Raw genomic sequence first — 22,464 nt, 5'->3', positions numbered from 1 at the left:
ATTTACTTTATTTGTCCCCCAAACTGATTACATCAGGCGTTAAAGGCCACACAGTCGAGACAATTGTGGGAATGGATCACTGAGAATAAGGTGAGTGAGTGAGTTAAAACGTAACGTCACATCGACAATATTTCAGCCATACCGTGAAGAGAACACATTTGACATAGAAACGGACTACATTTATACTATAAAACATCCAGTGAGCTGCAAACAAGTGGTAATAAGGGATCACATCATGTATACACATTCAACACACAAAAGATAATCCAAGATCATACGTGATTATCAAAAACATTATGAAATGTAACTTCAAAAGATGGAAATACAAAATAATATATAAACATTATATATTTGTCTCAAATGTTAATTCCTTTCATTAGTATATAGTATACACGGTCATATTAAACAGAATTGTCACTGACCTTTAAACATGGGACAGAAGCTCCAGACTTGTTTGGCAGCCTTTCCCGAATACTGAGAGATGGTCGCCTCCACAAAGAATGATGGGAACCCGGTGGTGACCAGGATTAAGACGAAGGGTATGAGGAATGCTCCTGGGGAATATGTAGTCACGTGTTCAAGTAATAACAGAGTTCCAAAGGGTAATTTGTCATTGATTACAATCGTAAGTGACGAAAAGCAGAATGTGAAAAAAAGAAACACTTGGTTAAAGTGCTATTTCACTGGGTGGGTGGGGTAGCCTAGTGGTTAAAGCTGAAGACCCAGATTCGATTCCCCACATGAGTACTAGCTGAGTTAATAAGACTCTTCCAGGTTATATGCATTACATCCATGAACTTAAGCTAGGCCTTCCAACTGAACATGCCTTGAGATTGACTGACTGACTGAGTTTGGTTTTACGCCACTTTTAGCAATATTCCAGCAACATCACGGCGGGGGACACCAGAAATGGGCTTCACACATTGTGCCCATGTGGGGATTCGAACCCGGGTCTTCGGCGTGACGAGCCAACGCTTTAACCATTAGGCTACCCCACCGCCCCCCTTGAGATTGAGAAGGTATGTTACAGATACGAAGTTTCCATAACAGCAGGGCACAATTCGCTTTGCAGTGTAGTCTACCTTGGTCATACCGGGTTCTCCCTTCAAGTTAACAATGTATCCAGGTATCTCCTGCGCCATTCCTGTATTCCACATCAAGCTGACACGTCGTTATATGAAGGGAACACTGTTTCATCAAGCATAACGTGGGAATTCAAGACCTGAGACAATACATTTTTTTTTCAAAATGACTTTATTTGCCTGTTTATTGGATAGTGTGTGTGTTTCCAAATTGTGTCACACATCATACAGGTCTAGCCATTTGCTGTCTCCAAGAATCATAAAACATAACTTACATATATTCTTACCTCCACCGTTCCTGTTGCAGATGTAGGGGAACCTCAGTAGCTACCATAAAATAGGATGTGTTTAAGGCCCCATTTTAGCGATCGCATACATTCAGTTTAATCAGGCCCCTCCCTTAAGAGGGACTCCATTAAGAAGTAGACTAACCTTGCGGCAATGTTGGTCTTCAAACACATCCACCTCTTATTCATCAGAAATAACGTGGGAATTCAAGACCTTACACTTTACAGCTTTTCCCAAATGGCTTCATGTACATGTTTATTGGATCGTGTGTGTGTGTGTGTGTGTGTGTGTGTGTGTGTGTGTGTGTGTGTTTGAAATATGTTATTGATTATACAGGTATTGCAATTTGCTGTCTTGCTAATCCTTTGCAATATCCTATAATAACCTACATATATTCTTACCTCCACCGTTCCTGTTACAGATGTAGGGGAACCTCAGTATATTCCCTAATGCAACACAGTAGCCAACCATTGTCAGCATGTAGTCCAGATGTCTGCTCCATGATTCTCTCTGTGGTGTGGGCTCACGTCTGTCTCCTCCTTGACAATGTAACTCTGTCATGGGAACTCCTGCATCACTGTCCTCCTTGCTCGCCATGGCTAAAACTGATATAAAGCAAACATGATATGTTTGTACTTAATGTTATTGAAAACAGATAACTATACCCAAGATTTATTTTGATAGTAACATAATCTATGACAAGTGGATCATATATTGCAAGTAGTGATCACCGTTTATGACGTTTCTCTCACACAACTGTTTGTAGAATGAGGTATAAAGGACAACGTTTGATCAAAGGTAAGTTAAAAAAATGGCTTGGGTGGAATATTATTCAAAGCCAATTCTGGATCTTTATCTAGTTTCCGTTTTTGCAAAACTGAATACAGCCTGTTTTGGTTTTGGAAAACTTAAACCCGTTCTCCGAAGGCTATTTATGTATTGTATTAGGGCAAAGTTGCAATTATCTTCTAAAGGTCCAATGCTCGTATTGCTGAGCGGTGGTCCCGTCTGGAAGTACACAGACTTAAGCTGAATGAATCAAAGTGTGAAAGTCTTCTCGTTGGTTCTCAGGATAGAAGGGTTCAGGCAGGAATCCGTGAATTCCACTTTGTCGGCTGGGGTCAAGAATATCGGGTCACTCTCAACTCTGATCTTTCACTCGAGTGTCATGTCAACAAACGTACTAAAACCTGCTTTCTTGTCCTCAGGAATATTGGTAATGCTCGCAAGTGCCTGACAAAGAACTCTACTGTCACATTGGTCCTGGCGTTAATTGTGTCACGTAATTATTGTTATTGTAATTTCCGTCTGTATGGAGAAACTAAACAGCAGCTTAACAACTTACAATGGGTTCAAAATGTTGCAGCAAGGATAGTTAGACTGACTGAGAAATCAGAGCACATCGCTCCTGTTCTCCATAGCCTTCACTGGGTCCGTATAAACACCGTATCACCTACACATTCCTTTGTCTTGTCTTCCAGTCTTTGTCCGGTCAGGCTCCTACCTACATAACCGATCTGATTAAACACCCACACGCCAGCAAGACCTCTACGTTCACAAACCAAAGCCCTGCTCCATGTTCCCATGGTAAAAACATCCTGCTATGTGGAGAGAACATTTGCATATTCAACCACTGAAGCCTGGAGCTCTCTGCCCCAGTTCCTTTAAAGAATCATTGTCATCGTTTAAGACCGAACTCAAGACCTTTTTCTGTTCAGACTTGCCTTCTCTGTGTAACTTCTGTCATCTCCTCTCGGACATGTGCGCTTAGAGCATGTACTGTGCATGGATTCAGCGCGTTACAAGTGGACTATTATTGTAAAATCAGGCATGCGACCACGAAGACCCATATCATGGAGGTCTCTCAAAATACCACATGTCCATGTTATGTCATATGCCTCCTCTAAATAAAAAAAAGAATGAAACAAGATGGGTTTTTTTAATTTCTTAAACCAATGCGTACAAATGATTCCAATATAATGAGATTTTCAATGGTGCTCCTCTGATGCCTGAAACCAGACTGAATATCAGTTATCATTATTGGATTCCAGGTACCAGACAAGATGCCTGTCGATCAAGCTTTCCATGGTTTTACAGATGCATCTTGTTAAATAGAAGTGACAAAATACTTTCACACCCATTGAAAACCTCTGCTAAAATCAGTCTATTGTAGAATTGTGACTATCATAGGCATATATTACAACTGTAGGGTGTTGACTGTAAATAAATTGAGTCTGGAATTGGAAGGATTTGTGTTATCCTTTCCTGGTTTAGGCACAGGAGCGATAGTTGCCTCGTGCAAAGAAAGGGGATAAAGTATCCGTTTCTTAGATATCATTAAAAATGAATAAGAGCGCTAAAAGAGATCTTACAGGTAGATGTTTCAGCATTTTATGGTGGATCTGGTCCCGAAGATGCATCATGAGCTTTGTTTACAGCCTCTTGCAGTTAGCTGAAGGAAGACGACTCATTGTAATATTCTAAATTATCTGATTTGAAATTCAGAATCTGAATCTTCACTTCCTGTTGCTTTTGATACGTTTGAAACTTATGGTCATAATTGGCAGATGAGGAGTTTTTATTGATTTTATTGTAAAAGTGGAAGTGTTAATTTTTAGGTTTACTCTTAACCCGGGTTGTGGAGTGCTAGTAGTCAACATGGAAACACATGTCTCCAGCTGCTACGTCTTTTTTGTTTTATTGTTCTACGAGTCCTTGCTCTTGGTATCCTCAAATTCCGGCAAATTTTCCTGAGTAGGATGTTTATTAAAAAAAAACTGTTTCATCCTTTTTGTAGGTAGCATGGGAGATTTTGTCAAGAGAGACAGAAGTGGGCATGGTGCTGTGTATTTTACGTGGTCCAGCTATGATGTTGATGTCGATTATGTTCCAGTCATCTCTACATCTGTTGCATAGTATGAATATGGGCTAAAATATCTGTTCAACTGGTAACACGACGCCAACTGCAATTACAGTGCAACTTTCACGGCATCAATAAATAACGATGCGGTTTCGAAAGCAGCCACATATATCATAGATACTGTTGAGTGATGTTTTCCTCTAACAATGAAAGTAACACATCTTGCAAACAAATCATTACACGCAAACATTAATACCAAGTACGGCAATGAATTACAATGCCTTTCAGAAAGCCATAAATTGTAACATATGTTAAATGAGATTTAACATTCCTATATAAGTAAAAATTCCAGTACTAGTTGTGAGAGGGTGATCAATCAGATATTTAAGTTTGAGATGATGCAACAGAAAATAACCATTATTTCCACAAATCCTAACAAGAGCATAGTCGATGTGAATACATAGTCACCCTATTTTGGGGGAGTATGTCGCAGACAGTATAACATCAGACAAAAATGACATGAATTCTGGACGAAACAAACACGTGACTGAAAGATCCATTTTGTAGGGATACATTGCTACTCAGCCTGCAACATGCAAGTCTGTCCGTCCGCTTTCGACAAAATACAGTGAGTTAGGTTTTACGCCACTTTTAGTAATTATCCAGCAATATCACAGCAGGGGACACCAGAAATGAGCTTCACAAATTGCACCCATGTGTGGAATCAAACCCGGGACTTCGGCGTGACGAGCGAACGCTTTAACTACTAAGCTACCCAACCGCCCCTACGAAATGCACATACATTTTTTTCCAGTAAAGACATACATGAGATTACAGATTAGAATTCACTCGGCACAACAGTTAAGTTGTTTGTCATTGAGTTTAGAAAGGGTGTACATATTGGTTGATATGTGTCCAATTGATTCGACATCACATGGGGCAACATATTATGGACAACGTTTAAGTTACTACGAATAAAATTCTTGGCGAACATTATTGTCTTAATCCTGCCAGTTATACCGTTTTCGCAAATCTCTTGGCTACAAAAAATGAAGCAATTTTGTCTGATCTTGCATGGTGTGTACATCACGCACTGAAACTAAGAAATTCTATTGTATCATTATTCTACCAGCATATTGAATGTTAATATCGATGTTTTGAATAATTCAATGACTGATTACAGCAGAAAGAATATGTTTACATATTGTATTTATGATTTATATATAGGCCAATGGCCTTTAATGCAATAAACGCTTTGACTTGACATTCAGTTGTGAGTAAGTACCCATTTGCTGAAAAACTGTATCAGAAACCCCAGACTTAATGGTCCGGAAAATTAAACTGAATATCGCCATGCCAACTAGAAGCCATACCAGGTTATCAGACCTACAGCTGCAATACTGAAGTCTGGTCTCACATCTGTCTAACGACACTAATTCTTGTTTGGGAAACACATAACCAAGGCATTGCAATTCTAAACCAGTGAATTAATTGCCTCTAGCTACCATAAAATATTTTCCATCACAAGGGATAAATACACTCATGTGCAAAAGAAACGTCCCCAAGTATTTGTCAACTACCAAACAACACAAGCACAAACACGAATAGATATGCACGTTTACTATGCATGACGATGATGTATGTAAAGCATGTCTGACATAAAGAAAGAGAACGTGGTAAACCTAACAGTGGTACAGGGAATGTTGTCACATGGGGGTCGATTGTCCAGTATTCGAGGGCAAGCCGAAAACAACAAATGACAAAACAGAGGTTGAAATGGGAAGGCAGATCGTCAATACCGCGCATGTCCACCCCTTACATCGGTGCACGTCAGAACACGTCGTCGGACCGAGTGTGTATGTCTCCTGATCACGTGACTGGGGATCCGACGCAATTCGGTCTGTTATGCATGAGCCAATGCATTTTTCGTCAATGGAGGGTGTGGAAGCTGTAGAATCCGACGTCCAGGATGGCCCCACAAGTCGGAGACATGTCAGGGGATCTTTGTAGCCAAGGCTGTACGGGCACGTTGTTGACGTTGAGAAAGGCCGTTGTGACAAAACCGGTGTGAGGTGTTCTATTGTCTTGTTGAAACAAGGTTCTTGGATATTGCTGGAGGAAAGGCAGGGTATGGGGCCGCAGAACTTCATCAATCTACTGTCAGGCTGCCATTGATGATAACAAAGTCGGTCTTGGTGTTCCCACATGCCACCCCAAACTATCACACTCCCTCTACCATATGGTTCCGTTTCCTGAACGCAACAGCGTCCCGGTCGTCAGTTCTGTTCAAATGGAACCTACTCTCGGCGCTGAAAAGGACCCGTTGCCGGTTCCGCTGCTGCCACTGACGAACATTCTTGGCCAAAACCAATCTTCAACGTCGATATTCCGGCGGTAACGTCATGCCCCTCAACGGTCTATAGGCTGCGATTTCCATGTTGACGTTGTCGTCTGGACACTGTCCACGTGCTGACGCGATGACCAAGGCTAAGCACTGATAATGACGTCACGGCGAGGAATATGTTGCTTAAATGAAGCGTCAGTATATAACGGTTCTCTTGTGGGGTAGTGACTTCCGGTCGACCGCTCCTCGGCCTGTCTGCTGTCTGGCCAGTTTGTCTGTAACGTGTGACCAATGTTCCAATCGTTCTTCTTGCACAGCCGACGGTTCTTCCAACATGGTCGTGCGTTGCCCAAAGCTGCAGCATGCCAATCGGTCTTTCTCTATTTTCTGCTGTTAATCGAGGCATGTTCTGTTGGTTTTTCAGATGATTGTGATTGCAAAGAACAGTTTCCAACGTGTTGTATAACCGACGTCCATACGGGTGATTTCCTGCCCGCCATTTTCCCCGCGTCTGACATGCAACACGTGCATTTCCTTGGGGTGTCATACATTTGTGTGTTTGGGCAATGTGTTCCGAACTGTTTTTCATGTTTTGGGTCATATCCAGCAAATATAATATAAATAAAATTCTGGGGACGTTTCTTTTTGTCAAAACAGTGAACGATCTTTTTAATGTTAATTAACATTTAATCATTGAATTTTTAAAAGAAATAGAATTATTAGATAAATTTGGATACATGGTTTGTAAATAGATAAATAGTTTATTATTGGTAGCTTAGATTAGTAACTGAGATTGTTAGTGGCTGTACCCTCAAAGGGGGTTGAAGTATTGTAACATTATTGTTCTCCTGGGAGGGTACGTAAGTCCCAAAGCATTCAAGGTAGATTTAAACATTTTATTATGTTTAAATCGTTGTATAAATGTTCTTTTAATTGATGGCTAGATTGTCATTGCTGACTGCTGAAGGGATTATGTAAATCCAGCAAGGGTCTATGCAGGTAGCAAAAATAATGTAAGTCCCCGTCGTCCCTAGTATGGTGATCTACCTTCAGTTGTTGGCGATCAATAGCCCATTTTTACATTGTATTGTCTAAAATAGTTTTCTTTTTGTCATACTCTAGTTATTTTACAGTCCGTCGATGACTGGTAATTTAGCTACTTGTATTTTTTGTGTATTTACAACATTTCTCGTCAATATATGGCTGAAATATTGCCGAGGTGACGTTAAAGATTCACTTACTCACTACCATAAAAATATGGAGCCAGGTTCGGGTCAAAATCTCAGAAAAGCGAGTGCACGATCAGAATTAAGTTCAGAATCACGTCCAATTAAAACAAGTTGGAATTTAAGAAAGAGGACAAACCGTCCAATGCCTCATTATGCCACAGCAACATTGATAAAAAAAAAAACGTACGGAAATTGGATTTTAAGGCTGTGGCCTTCCACTGCCGTTGAAAATGTTGCACATTCTTCCACACTGGTTGTGCTCAGCGTGCAAGTACAGGTAAGTGATGACTCCTGGGTTTCGTGAATAAAATAATCATGTCATCTCGCCACAACGTGAACATAAAGACAATAGCTATATGTCTTGCCCGATGTAGAACAGCTGTATCATACGACAGTGGCCGGGTGTTGACCGGTCAAATCTAGTGATACGATAGTGCATCGACTGTTTTAGTGAAATTATCAATTATTATATGGTTAAGTATTATTTACATGCTAGTTTTAAGTTTAACTCTGTGATAGTCTAGCTATTTTACTGCCCTATGTCGACAAGTAATCGATTAATATACAACTCTAATTATGGCTGAAATACTGCCGATGTGACTTCAAATTTTAACTAGCTAATCGTTATTTGTATATGATGTGAAGAAATGAAAGGTATCGGTAGAAAATGTTTGAGCTACAGTTTTGATGTCTAGGTTTAAATGTATATTGCAGTAAGGGCGGACAACTTACCTATCATCAGCTGTACATGTGCTGTGTCGCCCCTGGTATGTTCCTATTGTCCAAGCTGAGAATGGGCTCTATCATCGGACGATATAGCGTTACAATGGAACCTAATTGATTTCGAACTGCTTACATACATCTCGTTAGTATACAAGTATATCATACGCACATATAAATAGTTATAAACATCACAAAGCCACATAAATATTGTTTTTTACATCGGCATTTAAGAACTCTCATTGCAAGCAGTACCGTCCTTCGATGACAGGTTTTTATAATTTACATGTATTTATGGTGAATTCTAAACTGTTTTAGTCACGATACGGCTGAAATATTGCTGATGTGACTATAAATCTTCACTCACTCACTCATTACTAGCAAACTGAGTTATTGAGTACACGACAGTCAAATATAAAGTTATACCAAACGAGGCACGTGGTAAAAAATCGAAATAAACAGTAACACCTAAAAGTAGAAAATCAAACAGGTTTCCGCTTGAGTTCTGGTTTGGAACATAAGGAACATGGCTGGTCGCGGGTGTAAGTACCTGTGATAGAATCTGATAAACACATGGCTGGTCGGGTGCAGAATCAGAATCACGTTCAATTAAGAAATCCTAACGCAAGCTTAAGGAACTTGCAATTTAAGAAAAAGGACAAACCGTCCAATGCCTCATGCCCACGTTATGCCACAGCTACATTAACCAGAAACGTGCAAGGAAATAAGATTTCACGAATGTGACCTTCCACAGCAACACGTTTTTTGTTTATTGCCGATGGAAAAGTTGCAAATTCTTACACACATTGAGTGTTTCTTCAGTGGACAAGTAACAAGTGATGACTCCAGGGTTTCGTGAATAAAATAAGCATGCCCTGCCCTGCCCTGCCGTCTATCGCCACAACGTTAATGTAAAGACAATAGAGATATTTGTTTCCCGATGTAGCACAGCTGTACCATACGACGGTGGTCGGGTGTTGACCGGTCAAATCTAGTGACACGACAGTGCATCGATTGTTATAGTAAAACTATCACCTGTTATTAGGTTAATTGTTATTGGAATGGTAACAAGCTAGTTTTAAGTCTAAATCTGTGATTGTCTTGTAATTTTACATTTAGAGATATCACGAAATATGTTCTTGATATCTCTATAACATTTTGAGATATCGGTAATTATATTTGGATATCGGAAATTATCTTCAATTATTTACCGATATCTTTAAAACATTATTGATATCGTTAAGTAGAACACAGATATCTTTAATATTTGGAGATATCTTTTATTTCTTAATAAATGTGAAAACGGCTTGCCATATGGTCGCGGGGGTATGTATCCCTGGAAACAATAGAATCTGATGGAACATGGCTGGTCGCGAGAGTTAGTATCCATGATAGCGATATAATCAGATTGAACATGGCTGGTCGCATAATAACAAACTAAATCCGGACTAACAACTCAAGTAGGCATGACCAATAGTTTGGTTTAATTTCATGTATTTATACCCACATGACAGTCCGACTTCTTTTGCATTTGATCGCGCATGGAAGTTGTACTGATCGGTTTGTAATCAATATAGGGAAGTAGAAGTGATGTCACAGATCTATTGAGTGCTGCTTTAGCTGCAGCATCAGTCATAGCGTTACCAGAAATTCCAAAATGACTGGGTATCCAGCACACGATGTCTTCTTGGCCAGAAGCAAGAACGTTAAATAATTCAATAATTTCAATGTAATGTGGATGTTTAGAAGATCCCCATAATCTCTTGATTGTGTAGATGTATTTTGACCAATGCTGCATCAGTATCAACAGATGTTTACCCTGAGAGTAACAGATTCATAGTTGTCAGGTTTGGTAGGGCACACTAATGAACTACACATTAAGTTGTACATTAATGTATATTTGTAATGAAAGATAATCAAGAAAAGTTTAAAATTCTGTCTTTAAAATGTAGAGGCCTAAATAATAATTTTAAAAGAAATCAACTATTTAGATTCCTAAGAAAAAGGAAAGCACATATTTTCTGTCTTCAAGATGTACACTTCACAAAAGAACAGGAACTGTTAATCAAACAACAATGGGGTTATAATGAATGTTACTTTAGCCATTACTTTAGCAATGTTTTGAATGTTTATCATCAATACATGAGCGGCAAATCGTGAATCAAGCTGTAAAAATTATATCTGACCCAAGTCACTACTTAAATTCAGAATACAACCTCCTCCTTTCAGGCCGTCGCTATAAAGTTCCAACTGTGAAAACTAAGAGAGCCCGTACATCCTTAATTCCAAGTACCATATCTCTTTTAAACAAATGTGAAGATACTTAAATCAGTGAATTTATGTAAATATGTTTTGTATCTCTCTGGTCTGTCATTAGCTCTGTTGATGTAATACAAATTCCTGAAAAGGCATTAAAGTATTATTCTATTCTATTCTATTCTATTCTATTCTATTCTATTCTATTCTATTCTATTCTATTCTATTCTATTCTATTCTAATGCAATGCAAGAGGGACTGGCATCCCCTTTATTAATGATTCTCAGTTTGATAATCTACAGACTGTAATAGGCAAGAAGGAAGGTAATTACATTGCATTAAAACTAAAAATAAATGAAATTGTATACTTATTAGTGAATTTATATGGACCAAATACTGATGATCCAGATTTCTATAAACACATGAAAACAGCTGTCGAGAATATGGAAAGTGAGAAGACAATAATCTGCGGTGATTGGAATCTAGTATTAGATACTGAGAAGGATACATATAAGTACAAGCAAATAAATAATCCCAAAGCTAGAACTGAGCTTATGGAGATAATGGACTTGTTAGATTTAAAGGACCCATGGCGTGAGATTCACCCAAATGAAAAGCGTTTTACTTGGCGACAACCATCTCCTTTAACGTAATCTCGTTTAGATTTCTTTTTTGGTCTCCCATAATCTGATAATCTCGGACACAGATATTATTCTAAGTATTAATTCTGACCACTCAATAATATCTATTACAATCAATTCATCACAACTGGAAAGAAGTAAAGGATTTTGGAAATTTAATAACTCATTATTGCACTATGCAGAATACATTAGAATGGTTACTCTGTGTGGAAGTGGTGAGAGCGTCCGCCCGGAGAGCGGAAGGTCGCGGGTTCGATCCCCGACCGCGTCATATACCCAAAGACGTTAAAATATGGTACTTGTTGGTCCCTGCCTGGCGCTCGGTATTAATGGGTACAACAAGGACTGGTCGGCTCGGAGTCAGTATAATGTGTCTGAGTGGGCTAGCACTATAAAACCAGCCTAAGTCTGGGCTAGTACAAGCAGCCGCACATACACATACACACGCATGCACGTCGTCATATGAGCGAAATATTCTCAAGCACGACGTTAAACCCAATTTTCCCCTCACCTCATTAGAATGGTTAAGGCTGACTGACTGACTGACTGAGTTTGGTTTTACTCCGCTTTTAGCAATATACCAGCTACATCACGGCGGGGAACACCAGAAATGGGCTTCATACATTGTACCCATGTGGGGATTCGAACCCGGGTCTTCGGCGTGACGAGCCAACCCTTTAATCACTAGGCTACCCCACCGCTCCAGAATGGTTAAGGAAACAATAAGAGCTACTTTACAGAAATATGACATCTCTATTCAGGGAGAGGAAGGTTTGAAGAATGAACTAATGATCAGTTATTGTGGGAAATGTTGCTACTTGAAATTACAGGTATGACTATTTATTATTCATCAACAAAGAAGAAAAAGAGAAACACACAATAGACTGAACTTGAGGGTAAACTACAAGAATTTGAAACTAAAGTAGATACAGAGGAAAATATGACTGAGGAAAATATACTGAATAAGATAAACGAAATAAAAATAGAATTAGAAACAATAAATAAGGAGAAACCAAAGGACTTTTTATTAGATCAAAAGCGAGGACCTGGATAGAACATGGAGAAAAAACAAGTAAATACTTTCTGTACCTCGAGTCAAGGAATTTTTTAAATAAGTTTCTTTCAAAGCTTATTTAAAAACGATGGCTCTGTAATAGATATGTAAATGATATTCTATAAGAGACAAAACGGTTTTATCAAAAGTTATACTCCAGTGAAGATTATCTCCCAAGGAATCATCAAATATAGAAGGTAAAATAACGTATGAAGAATGTCTGACGGCATTGAAAAAAATGAAAAAAGAAAAATTACCAGAACCTGATGGGTTCACTACTGAATTTTAAAAATTCTGTTGGAATGATCTAAACACATATTTAATTAACTCCTTGAACTATGCTTATGAGCATGGTTCCTTATCTGTAACCCAGAAACAAGGGTTAATTACATGTTTGCCTGCAGCCAATAAACCTAAACAGTTTCTCAAATCTTGGTGTCCTATTATTCTACTAAATACCTCATATAAAGTTGCATCTGCAGTAATCGCTAACAGAAGTTAACCAATACTTCCAACAGTCATTAATGAGAATCAAAAGGGATTTGTAACTGGTAGATATATATGGGAGGTAACTAGACTTATGTATGATATTATGGATTACACAGAAACATTTCAGGTCCCTGGATTGTTTTTATTATTATCGATTTTGATTTCTATCAATTGATAGAAAATTTATTATGAATGTGCTTACGTTCTTTAATTTTGGACCAGGTTTACAAAAATGGATTTCAATTCTCCTACATGATATAGAATACAGACAAGGGGATCCGGTCTGGCCATATATATTCATCCTATGTGTAGAACTCTTAGCCATTATGATAAGAAAAGATAAGAAGATAAAGAGTATCAAGATGGGAAATATTGAATGTACTTTAGCTCAGTTTGCGGATGATACTTCACTAACACTTCATGGTACTGAAAAAGGTATCTATGCATTGCTTAATGTTTTAACTGTGTTTGCAAGATTTCTGGATTTGAAGTTAATACTGATAACAGACAAGACTGATATGGATAGGATCCACAAAGGTTCAGGGTACAAGCTTTGCAAGGAGTATAATGTAGATTGGCCGCAATCACAGTTTAATCTGTTAGGTATCAAATTTGATGTTGATCTAGAATCTATGGTAGATATCAATTATTCTGACAAGCTTGGGAAAATTGAGAGAGAGATGAAAACTTGGGAATCAAGACTGCTAACATCAATGGGAAGAAATGTTGTTTTGAAATCATTATTATTGTCAATATTGTCAACATTAAATCATCTCTTCTCATCTATATCAAGCCCACCAGATGATCCAATTCAATCCTTTCAGAAGAAATGTTTAACTTTATTTGGAAGGGCAAGAAAGAAAAAATTAAGAGAATGGTTACTACTACCACTGTTGAATATGGAGGTTTCAATATTCCAACAGTTAAAAAATAGTATAAAATCACAAAAACTTTCATGGATTAAAAGACTGTTGTGTGACAATTCTACATGCATAGAAAATTCCTTACTATGTATTCAAAATATTCAGAGATTATGGTTTGCCGATGGTGTTCATATTAACAAATGCATGTTAGCCAATGTTTCAAATAGATTCTGGAGGGAGGTTGTGGAGACATGGTCTGACTATTTAACAATTTGTTATCAGAATGAAATTATTAGTTCAGAGGTCCTAAATCAATCACTTTGGCACAATAACAATATTTTGATTGGCGGCAGAACAGTCTATCACAGGAACTTGGAGGACAAGGGAATAACATACTTAAGAAATATAGTAAATGTGGATGGCAATATACTGTCTTTGGTAGAACTGATATTCCAAGGACTTAAAGGAGCAATCATCGGATATAACAAAGAGAAATTTCACTTGTATATATATGGAGAACATACTTTCCTATCCCTATTTTAGCTTCTTATATCTCCAAAATAGCTAGTAGTAAACATTTCTATAAAACACTATGTCAATTTTGTTTTAATAAAACAAATGGCCAAGTAAAATGGGAAGAAATATTGGATAACGATTTCCAACAGAAGGACTGACTGACTGAGTTTGGTTTTACGCCGCTTTTAGCAAAATTCCAGCAACATCACGGCGGGTCCAACAGAAGGAATGGGAAAATATTAATTCGATGGCTAATCGATGAACTCAAATCGTTAATCTAAAATAGTTTTAGTACAAGATAACTCAGAATATTTTAACAACTAATCATTACTTGCATAAGATTGGTTACATTGATTCACCCATGTGTTCGTTTTGTAAACAGAGTATTATACATTTATTATGTAATTGTACTCATTCAAACAAAGTGTGGAAAGAGTTGGCTAAATGGTTAGGAAAGTTGGGTGAAGGATACATTGATCTAACACGAGAACATGCTATTTTTGTTTTCAAGGGGAGAAATAATAATCCACTTAATGCCATTTGTCTCATGGTGAAGCAAAATATCTACAATATGAGCAGATAAGGGAAACAAAATTTTGTTTAAAAGCATCCAGAAAGAAATATTAAGTTACTACCAATCATGCAAATTTATTGCCTTTACAATAAACAATAAGTCCAATTTTTTTTACATTTCGGTCCTCTTTCCACACACTATTTTTGGACTTGTAGTTCAATATTCAATTGTAAACTCCAAAGAGTACACCTTAATGAAATAATGGGTAATGTAAAAATGACTTATACCTTGCATGTTACCAGATGCAGTCAAACCTACATAAGCTGTATTTCATATACAATACGAAACAACACTATGTACCTATGCCTACATATGTATATGCAGCATCTGCAGAGAAATAATGGAAAATGTAATATCGACTAAGGCCCTATGCCTATCATATATAGTCGAACCTGTAAGTATCATCTATGTACTATGTACCTATGCCTACTTATGTATATGCAGCATCTGCAGAGAAATAATGGATAATGTAATAACGACTACTTATGTATATGCAACATTATGTACAATAATATGTACACAATATGTACAATACAAAACAACACTATGTACCTATGCCTACTTATGTATATGCAGCATCTGCAGAAAAATAATGGATAGTGTAATACCGACCTACGCCCTATGCCTACCAGATGTAGTCAAACATGTAATTATAATCTATTTATGTACACCTATGTATATGTGAACATCATTATATGTCATGTAAACATCTACTAGGAAATAAAAACATTAAACTAAAAAAAACAAAATAATAATAACAAAGTTCAGGCCTAATCTTCAAATATAATGAAATTACTGCAAACATGACACCACTTCAGTTGACCTCATTGCTTGTTTTACGTATTTGGAAACGCCGGAGAAGGACGACATCGGTATGTTGAATAGTATATATATCACCGAATTTCTGTTCAAGGTATATAAATCACGGTTTGCCAGAGCATGGAGTGATCATTTTACCATTTGAATAATTTCCTGATTAGATAAACAATTGGATTTATGTATCTTAATCGGGACAACGCACACCTGTTTGGCATCGGTTTCACGTAAATCAAAGATAATATTTCAAAACATAATATATTATTATATTCGAATATAGTGCCACTATCGGACTTTTGCTCGTTCATTATCACATGGCTATTTCTCGTCATAATTAATTAATTATACAATGAAAGATGAACCTAAAATAATATTTTTGTACGGAACTATCAGACGAATGGTTGCGGGAACAAAGCAAGACATGTCATGTTTATTTTAGTTTTGGATGCATTCCTTGCAGAAATAAAGTTAACAGTTTTAATATCCTGTCATGATATTTTGGTAAACAAAAAGTGAATATATTATGGAAAACAAAACGAGTATATCGTTAAATGTTTGTGACAAACGCCCCTATTGCGAATCATTAGATAACTTAGATTTATAACTTTCCTAAAGTAATACAGTCAGTTGCACGAGTATGTCATTTAAATAATTTTATCTGTCATAGCGATAATATCTGATGGAACATGGCTGGTCGAGAGGGTAGGTATCCGTGGTAGTGATAGAATCTGATGGAACATGGCTGGTCGAGGGGGTAAGTATCCGTGGTAGTGATAGCATCTGATGGAACATGACTGGTCGCGAGGGTAAGTATCCGTGACAGCGCTAGAATTTGTTTTGAATATGGCTGGCCGAGAGGGATCAGTATCCGTGATAGCGATACAAATCTGATGGAACATGGCTGGTCGTGGTGGTTGGTATCCGTGATAGCTATATAATTTGTTTGAAGATGGCTGGTCGAGAGGGATCAGTATCCGTGATAGCGATACAAATCTTATGGAAAATGGCTGGTGGCAGGGGTTGGTATCCGTGATAGCGATATAATTTGTTTGAAGATGGCTGGTCGAGGGATCAGTATCCGTTATAGCTATACAGATCTGATGGAACATGGCTGTTCGCGGGGGTATGTATCTGTGATAGCGATAGAATCTGATGGAACATGGCTGATCGAGTGGGTTGGTATCCGTGGTAGTGACAGAATCTGATGGAAAATGGCTGGTCGTCGGGGTATGTATCTGTGATAGCGATAGAATCTGATGGAACATGGCTGATCCAGTGGGTAAGTATCCGTGGTAGTGATAGAATCTGAAGGAACATGGTTGGTCGAGGGGGGTGGTATCCGTGATCGTGACAGATTCGGGATCATTGTGGTCCATTTCTCTGAACGAAAAGTCTTTCATTAGCACAGTGTTCTATCGCCAAAACGATTTTGAAAGTGTCCCATTCAAGAGATAAGACTATGTTCAAACAAAACTAGCCAATACATTGTGAACGTTACCTGTATTTTCCACCCATAATATACTCGGCGTCATTAACGTAGGGTCAAGCTATTGGTAACACTATTTCTTAAAAGTTGTAAATTCTTCGAGTCAATTTGAAATACATCGTGTTGTGGGGCTATAAAATTTATATCAAATGGTTTGCTTGTCAGTACGGTTATCATCATGTCATGATGGAGGGCGACTGTTACAAGGACTTGTCATGTATCGAGAGTGGTTATCTACTATCGCTTTCATGCCACCACCAAATGCCCGTCAGTCTGAAGTTTCAGAATTCTTCGTTTCGTTTGTTGAATAAATCCAACTTTTGAATTCAAGATGGACACTGTAACATGATGTGTATCACGTGTGATTGCGATCCCTGTGAGTAAAAATGTATATACAAATAAATATACATGAAATCTACTTTGTTTAAATTTGTTCAGACAGAACATTTCAATGTTAACAATGTAAGTATATCCAGGAGCAGCGTTCGTCGACGTTTATGGGCAGTTCGTCCACCCTTAACACCTCGTCACAGGCAGGCGCGTTTGAGATGGAGTAGACATCATGGGTGCTGGAATCAACGTCAATGGTCTCGTGTGCTCTTCACAGGTGGAAGCTGATTCAATTGTCCTTCCATGATTGTCGGCAGAGGATGTATCGTCACAATGGAGAGACGTACTCCACTGCACATGGTCGACGGTAATCTTACCGACATCGTTATCGGGACGAGATTTTTGCTCCTATAGCAGTACCATTCCTGCAAGCTATGTATGGCTTTCATGGCCGACCCTCTTTACTGCCAGACGACAACGCTAGGCCTCATAGGGCCATGGTTGTCATGGAATTCTTTAGACAGCCGGGTGTAGAGCGGATGGAGTGGCCGGCATGCTCACCTGACGTCAACCCAATTGCACATGCCTGGGATGAACTCGGTCGACGTGTGTACACACGTCACCCAGCACCAGTGGATCTCCCAGGACTCCGGAGAGATCTATTAGAGCACTGGAAAGCGATTCCGCAAGCTTTCTTTATGAACTTGATAATTAGCACGAGAACAAGGAGCACATGTGTCCTGGACACGCGAGGAGGGTACACAAGATATTGAATGACCGAGGGCTTCATGTCTTTCATTTTCATTTAGGGCCGAGGGGAAGGGGTAGGGGGAAGGGTTGGTCTATACAACTGATGTTTGCTTGTGCTGTTTGAACTTTTTGTCTGTATGTAACGATGTGTCATGTTTGTCAACAGATTAAACATTATGACAACACTCTTAGTTCTCTTATTTCTGAGAAACCTTCCTTTACATGTGCTATATATCATTTGAACCGTTATTAATGTATTAATGACGCCTAGTATAGACCATGCCCGGAAAATAATCGATGCAAAATTACAAAATGTTAGACGTTACGTCCTTGAATATGTAAGTAACCAGTCAAAACATACGAACTTTATTATTTTTCAGACTCACTATCCTGCCTTCAGGCTATTCAAAACAATCCGTGTCAGCATCCAGTTTTACTTGACATCATTGAATTACATACTACACTTGCTACTGGCCAATATGACATCGTATTTTGTTGGTTACCCAGCCATGTTGGAATCAACGGTAATGCCTGATGGTGCAGCCAAATCAGCACCCATCAAATCTGTGACACCACTTCTCATACCATACACTGTTTATAAACCCATGATTAGATCCTACATCCGTGATCTAATGCTAAAGAAGTGGGACACTTAGGTGGGTATAGATAGATTACATGAAATTAGACCAAATAGCGGTTATACCCACTTGGGATGTCAGTGAGTTGAAGAGGTAATTTTACGACGGTGTGGTGTTGGTCATTCACCATATACACATGAATATTTAATGAAAGGTGAGGATCCTCCGCGTTGTGTACCTTGTGATGAGACAATCACAGTCAAACTTGTCCTGCTTGTATTAATGTTTACATGACAAGGGACACATGCCATAGTGTCAAAACAATAAAGGATCTTTATTTTGATAACGTTCATTCGCATATAATCTTGGATTTGTTAGAGGAAATAGAATTAATTCATAAATTTTGATGTACAAAGTGATGTCTTTTATAGCTTGGTAGGATATAATTATTATCAGCGATTGAGTGCGGCTGTACTCTCGACGGGGGTTGAAGTAGCGTAAAAGTATTGTCCCCCATCCTCGATAATCTCCAGGGTATGCGTTACGATCACTCTCCACTATACTCTGGATGCATCCACGGCTTGGCCCGATAACTATATTACCTCCCTTTGCTGGCTCTGCATTCTCACAGTAGCCAATTAGCTAAGCCGCCGTTACATCCGAGCTTGCCTATGTCAACAAAGATAGCGATCGCAGTCGCGAAGGTTTGTTCTCAGTGCCACTCAGATTTTGTGGGAAATCATACAGACAAATTGACAGATCTAAAACTTTATAAAAATATATAAAAGAACTCCTTCTACATTTTTCAGAGTACCTCTGCATCAATTGTGTTGCCAAGTTTAAATGGTTAGATAATTTAAGAAGCGAAAGTGAGTTGTGATTGGTTCGCTCAACTTCACAGCGTAAACATCTGATTGGATAAAAAAACTAGCAAAGGGAGGTAATAAAATCATCGGGCCAAGCCGTGGATGCATCCAGGGTATAGTGGAGAGTGATCGTAACGTACGTGTATACTCTGGAGAATATCGAGGACTGTGTCCCCCTGAGAGGGTACATAAATCCCATTTCTTTCAAAGTATGTTTATATCTACCATTGTTTTAATTGTAGAATATTTGTTCTTTTAATGATCGGCAAAATTTCCAAAATAGCGCCAACCCCAGAAAGGATGGTGTAAATGCAGCAGGGGTCCATGCAGTAGCAAACGTATTGTAAGTCCCCATGTTCCCTAGTATGGTGATCCACCTTCAGTTGCTGTCGATCAGTAGCTTGTTTTTATTAACCCCCACCGCGCGTTTAGCGCAAAGCGGGAGATATAGTACTAGGCTTCGTCCGTACGTACGAATTGGAATATCTTAAGAACCGTTGACTAGATTCTTTTCATATTTGATACCTAGGTGTATCACAGTATGCAAAAGATCCTATTCAGGCTTGGTGACTTTGACCTTCATTTCCAGGTCACAAGGGGACTTTAACGTTTTACCCTTGTCAGCAAGAACCCATCACTGGATTTTCTTCATATTTGACACCAAGCTCAATCTAGGGAAGACGCAGGGCCCAGTCGATGTTGGTGACCTTCACGTAGGTGCAAGGTCACAGCGGCACTTTGGAAATATCTCAAAAACGGTTCGCTCTATTTTTTTCATATTTGACACAAATCATCATCTTGGGAAGGTGCAGATTGACTGGTCATGCTTTTGTTGGCATTTAACTTCATCTTAATCTATAAAATTCACTTTCATAACTTTTTAAGTTTGATTTGATAATTTGCGGCGGGGGATTATGTCACCATAGTGACAATGGTTGTTTTATGTTGTGTTCAGTAGTAACCTATTTTATTACAGCATACTAGTGTTAAACCAAATCTGCGATATTCTTATATTTTTATTGTCCTTCGACGACAGGTTTATATTGTATAGAATTATTTTGGTTTAATGTATAGATTGTTCTCGTCACGATATGGCTGAAATACTGCCGATGTGACGTTAAATATTAGCTCACTCAAATTGTTACATTTCCTTTTTACATTACCCGAGAGACACTTTCCATTGACGCGTCCTTTGAACAGGCGGGAATTGTATTTATTCTAGATTGGAAATTAATAAGGCTGTTACGTGATGATTCGTATTTCTCATAATGAAGATAAGGCCCGGTACGTATTATATTGTGTGTTCAGGGTGTCTATTGCGATTTGCAATGGTTATGTGAATTATTCGTAAAATCCCTTTGGCAGTGCTGGGATCTCAGGTTACAGGAATACTGTGTAACAACAGGACCAGACACTTTTTCCATCCATCAGAAATCTCTTGACTGAGCCGAATAAACGATTCGTAAAAGCTTCTGTCAAACGTGCCCTTTCTGCTCATTCTAATGTTAGTGATTCTCCAGTTACGCCGTAAACATGGTTCTCTTACTTTCAAAATCTTCTTAACCAAGACACAACTATTGAGTCAGACTTTGATAAGACAGTGAAAGACTTTATTAACACCTGTTCACATTTTCCTGTAACTGAAGAGCTTCTTTCAAGGGAAATTATGATTGCAGAAATAGATGATGCTATAAACTACCTAAAGAGCGGAAAAGCTCCAGGAGAAGATGGAATACCCCCGGAGTGCCTGACGTGTTCCAGTGACGTGCTCATATATTATCTTCATGTTTTATTTAATAAAATATTTGAATCTGGAAACTTTCCTACAGCTTGGAATATAGGTATGATTGTTCCACTCCATACGTCAAGAGATAAGGCTGACCCTAATTATTAACGGGAGATTATATTGAACGTTATGGGGAAAATATTTACAACAGTCTTAGAAAAACGTTTGAGGGCTTGGATAGAACTGAACGACTTAATATCCGAAGCCCAAGCTGGCTTTAGGTCTAGTTATTCTACCACTGACAATATATTCACCCAACAAGCATTGATCTCTAAATATTTGTGCACAGCACGTGGTAGGTTTTACTGTGTATTTATTGACTTTAAGAAGGTATTTGACTATGTAGACAGAAACAAGTTATTATTGAAATTAGCACTAAAGGGTTGTCATGGGAAAATGTTTAATATACTTAAGAATATGTATTCATCAGTTAAATCATGTGTGATACCAAAATCAAAAAGAACGAGTAACTTGACCACATCGGCAGGTGTTCGACAAAGATGTGTTCTTAGTCCTTTACTTTTCACCATGTTCATAAATGAGCTTGTGACTGAAATGTATGATAAATGTGATCACAGTATATTTGTTACAAAAAATATTTATGATATAATGCTACTTTTGTTTGCCGATGATGTTACACTGTTCTCTTATACTGTTTCTGGGTTGCAAAAGCAAATAAATGTGCTCCAATCTTTCTGTGAAAGATGGAGAGTTCAAGTCAACTTAGATAAAACCAATGTTATTGTATTCAGAAACGGAGGCATTGTTGCTAAACGTGAAAGATGGGTTCTAAACAACATAAATCTAAAAATTATACCATATTATAAGTATCTAGGTATTCTATTTTATTCTAGGTATTCTAAATCTAGGTATTCTAAATTGGGCAAAAGCATGCCAAACGTTAGCAGCTCAAGCTTCACGTGCAATGATCTACGT

This window comes from Haliotis rubra, unplaced genomic scaffold, assembly GCF_003918875.1.
Source record: "Haliotis rubra isolate DU_JTF1 unplaced genomic scaffold, ASM391887v1 Scf1540, whole genome shotgun sequence".
Classification (NCBI taxonomy): domain Eukaryota; kingdom Metazoa; phylum Mollusca; class Gastropoda; order Lepetellida; family Haliotidae; genus Haliotis; species Haliotis rubra.
The sequence above is the reverse complement of the archived record's forward strand: the minus strand, read 5'-3'. Positions refer to the sequence as shown.